Source organism: Penaeus monodon, chromosome 26, assembly GCF_015228065.2.
Source record: "Penaeus monodon isolate SGIC_2016 chromosome 26, NSTDA_Pmon_1, whole genome shotgun sequence".
Classification (NCBI taxonomy): domain Eukaryota; kingdom Metazoa; phylum Arthropoda; class Malacostraca; order Decapoda; family Penaeidae; genus Penaeus; species Penaeus monodon.
The window spans coordinates 39,072,372-39,077,371 of NC_051411.1; positions in this window are offsets into that span (position 1 = coordinate 39,072,372).

Below are 5,000 nucleotides of genomic sequence, written 5' to 3' on the forward strand. Positions count from 1 at the left end.
GGGATTCTGTAAGGATGTCTGATAGGTTGGGAGGTCGGTGAAGGGAGGATAGGATGGGGAAAGCAGAGGTACGGGTTGTTTCAAAAAGTGGGCACGACAATAGGATGTGTGGGATTGAAAGGGGAACATTACATATTGTGACATCAGATAGGAGTGTGTTAGACGGGTGTGGCCAATGCGTAGTCGGGCGAGAGCGGTCTCCCAACGTCTGTTCCGATGAAATGGAGCTGACCAGGAGGAGATTGATAGTTTTACAGAATGTAATTTATTAGTGCGGAGGCTTGACCAAAAAGATTGCCATCGATTATACAAGAAGGTCTTAAAGTGTGGGTAATAATCCGTGGCTGGGATACGTGAGAAGCGTGATTGGTATGATGTGGACATAGAGGCGTGGCGTGCTAGTATATCTGCCTGTTCATTGCCGGGGATTCCAACATGGCTGGGCACCCAGCAAAATTTGATTGTTTTATGGCGTGTGGATAGGTAGAACAACCAGTTCTGGATCTTACAAACAAGGGGGTTGGTGGTGTGTATTGACTTTATGAGAGTTAATGAGTTACGGGAGTCAGTAAAAATTGTAAAAGAGGAAGAGGAGAGTGAGTATATGTGTTTTAGAGCAAAAAGGAGTGCATACATTTCTGTAGTAAGGACACTGGATTCAGGAGGAAGGGAGTATCTGAAAGTACGAGTTGGGAAGATTACTGCAAAACCAGCACCGGAGGTGGATTTGGAGCCATCAGTATATACGTGAATACTAGAGGAATGAGTGGAGACATGGTCAAGGAGATGTGTGAGAAGGACAGTAGGAGGGATATTTGATTTTGGTGGGTCGGGGAAAACAGAAGAGCAAATATGGGGGTGAGGTATAAGCCATGGAGGGACGGAATGGACAGAGAACGGGAGAGGTTGGAGATGGGGGAAAGGGGAATGGGAGAGGAGGGTATCCATGCGAGTGGAGAAAGGAGTAGGTAATCGTGGAGATGAAGTTAAGGTAAGAAGTAGGGGTTGTGGGATAGTTAGTTTAGTGAGGGAAAATTGGTGGAATCGAACATAGCATCGGAGAGAGAGAAGGGCACGACGTCGAGATAGAGATGGTATGCCTGATTCAGTGTACAGGCTCTCAACTGGGGAGGAGCGAAAGGCGCCTAGTGCTAAGCGAAGACCACAGTGATGGATTGTATCAAGATGGGCAAGGAGAGAAGTTGAGGCAGAGGAGTAGATATGGCATCCATAATCAAGAGTGGAGAGGATCAAAGTAACATGAAGATGAAGGAGAGTTTTGCGATCTGAGCCCCATGATATATGGGATAGAGTTTTTAAGATTCGAAGACGGCGGAGAGCTTTTTCTTTAATGTGTAGAATATGGTCTCGCCAGGACAGTTTGGAGTCAAAAATGACACCTAGGAATTTGCCAGAGGAACGGCATTGGAGTGGAGTGTCATATAAGAAGAGTGGGGGTAGGGGACCTACACGTGAGCGAGAGAAAAGGATGGAGAAAGATTTAGAGGTAGAAAAGCGGAAGCCATGGTTTGTGGCCCAGGAAGATACTGATGAGATTGCAGATTGAAGAAATTGGTAGAGATTTGGTATGGATGTGTCAGAGGCATAGATGGTTAAATCATCAACATATAGTGATGACCGGGCTCCTGATGGTAAAACTGAGAATATCATTAACAGCAAGAAGGAATAAAGTGGTACTGAGCACACTGCCTTGTGGGACACCTTCGATTTGGGGAAAGAAAGATGATGTGGCAGAGGCGATTTTGACCTGGAAAGTGCGTTGGGAGAGGAAGGACTTTATGAAGACACCCATGTTTCCACGTATGCCTAGAGAGGACAGTTGTTGGAGAATATGGTACCGCCATGTCGTATCATATGCTTTTTCTAGATCAAAAAAATAGCTAGTACGGATTCATGGCGTGCAAATGCAGATGTAATATATGTGTAAAAGGCTATCATCCTTAGTACAATGGTGAACAGAGGGTAGTTATACTTGCTAACGGCTTGACTCTTTATTTCTGAGAGTTGATACCACGCAGTATAAAACACACGAGACATGTCTAGTTATAATCGGGTAATCGGGCTGCGCAGAGGTCACGGTCAGCTGCCCGGAGGGAGAGGGCGGAGCTGACCTTAGCGCGGTGGTAGCTTAGCACGAACTCTCGGTCAAACGAGGTCAGATATACAATGTGACCTCCGCCCTCGCTGAGCGGGTGGTTCTTATTTGGGACATTTGGATCCACGTGGAAAACAGCCACGTGGTCCACTGGTAATAGAAATAGAATTATCCACATCCTGTAACAGAAATCCACATCTTATAATATGTCTCAAAATGAGCAAGGGGGTCAGCTGTGCTTCTGGCACAGCGAAAACCGAATTGGGAAGGAGAGAGAAGATTGTGAGATTCAAGATACCACATTAAGCGGAAGTTCACCATTCGCTCTAATAGTTTGCACAAGCAGCTAGTTAGTGCGATGGGGCGATAGTCTTGAGGAAAGGTACCCAATTTATTGGGTTTCAGGAAGGGAAGGATAAGAGCTTCTCGCCAATTAGAAGGGAAATTTCCTGATGTCCATATGTGGTTGTAAATTTTTAATAGGAAGGATAAGGAGGAAGATGGGAGTTGCCGGAGCATACGGTAGTGAATACCGTCAGGGCCTTCATGAGTGTTACGGCACGATTGTAGGGCAGTAATGAGTTCAGAGGAAGAAAATGGGGCATTATAGGACTCATCAGAGGATGGGGTGAAGGTAATGGGGGTACGTTCTCTGGTGGTCTTAATAGAAGAGGTGTGGAGAAAGGTGAGAACCACTACTGACCTGGCTGAAATAATCACCCAGTTCATTAGCGACTTGGAGAGGATCAGAAATGAGGGTATTTCGAATATGGAGGACAGGGGCAAGATGGGGGGGATGTTTGCCTGATAGTTTATGAATTCGGCGCCAAATGTAATTGATGAAACAATTTCGCCAGCTATTTGTTTTACTATTCCGGATTGTACGACGGAGATAGGCAGATGCTCTTTTAAAGGAGATAAGGGCTGATAGTTGATTTGGAGTACCTCTCTTGTAGCGGTAACTGTTCCAGGCTGCACGTTTTAAGCGAAGTGCTTTAGGGCAATCAGAATTCCACCATGGAACACATTTGGAGGTATATGGTCTTGAGGTTCGAGGGATAGCTGCATGTACAGCTCTTAAGACTATTTGTGAAATACTGTATCATTTCTGAAATGGAGGTGAGGGAGGATGGAGGGGTATGAATAGCAGAGAGTGAAGTGAAAGTATGCCAGTCGGCTCTATCAAAGCACCAGCGTGGGGAGTTAGGGAGTGGTACGTATGAAGTAGGAGAAAGGAGAACTGGAAAGTGGTCAGTGGTCACTATAGGGAAAGTGGTCTAAAACTGACCAGTGGAAATCTAAATGAAGAGAAGGGGAGCATAGAGAGGTCAATGCATGAAAAAGATTGCGTGCGTGTATCAAAGTGTGTGGGGCGATCTGAATTTAGAATAGTAAGGTCAGCTGTGGAGAGAAAGCGCTCTAGAGATCGGCCTCGGGAGTTTGTGATAGAATCACCCCATAGAGTGTGGCGGCAGTTAAAGTCACCAACTATGAGGAAAGGTGGTTGAAGTTGGGAAATTAGATTTTCAAAAGCAACGAAGTCAATAGGGTGGGAAGGGGAGAAGTAGACTGAAATCACTGATCCAACGATGAAGGAAGATACGGATAACTGTGCAAAGGACATTGGTTTGAAAGGGAGGTGTGACATAAGGGGTTTTCTGATTGATAAGTATGGATGAGACAAAGGGAATGTGGGGAAGAGAATGATAATTGGGGATTGGTATTGGAGGATGTGTAAGAAAGGTCTCTTGAAGGCATACAATAGATGGATTATAAGAGGAAAGGATATGACGAAGATCAGGTCTGTGGGAGCGGAAACCGCGAATATTCCAATGAAGGATAGTTATACTTTACTGATATAGATTGTACTACGTGTTGGAGATTGAGGGGGAAGAAGCTAGAGGGTGGGAAAAGGATTGAGAGGTCTGAGATGGGAGAGGTGTGGGAGTTGGTGTTCTACTAGGAGGGGTATTAGGAGATGGAGGGTCTGAGGAAGGGGATACTTGTGACATAAGGGATTCACGTGTGTATCCAGGAGGGAATGGAAGGGATAAAGGGGATGGTGGGAGGGTTAATGTGGGCGGGGTTGGGGTCGGGGGGGATGGGCTGTGTTGGGAGGATAGGGTGTAGGGGGGAAATCAGTTAAGAAATTTCTTTTGTACTACCATGTCAATGCCCTTGGCTTCTCAAAAATAATTTCTGGTAACCTACACCAAGTACACAGGTGGCCATAATGTACACTTGACATAATTACCTGGTTTAGGTTTACCACGGGAACTTAAAATAGCAATTTCTTTGCTAAAGTGGTTACAACTCTATTTGGAACCAGTCTAATAGGTTAAACCACAGGCATTTATGAAAACCATTTTTATAAGCAAGCTAATCTGCTGATGTTCCCCTTTCCACAGTACCAATATTAGTTTCCGAGCATTTCAAAATGGTTAACATGCTACAAGTCGGCACAATTAGGTTACGTTTCCATACTCAAACATGGTTTGTCTTTTCCAGAAGTTAAACTATCAAGTCATTTTTCTATATTAAAAGTGCCACTTATCAGTACAGCAATTCTTTTGGGCCAATTTACTTCCATAAGACGACTCCATATTGATCTTGTAACTAAAGACTAATTTCATAGTGACTAGCAGTGGCTATGTCAATATGGAGGCGTTTATGTACAAGTCAAGGTTTACTAATTTAGTTAAATGAAACAAATCATTAAGACTACTTTTTTTTTTATTGTGGTTAAAATCATTCTCCTATCATCTGCAGGCCTAGTTGAAACTTGCTGAAAGTCAACACAAGCTCTTGCTATCCTGCAAGAAGTCCAGCCATATTCTGGAGGTTTAACCTGCAAATTAAGATTCAAATTAAGTTTAAAGTTAAT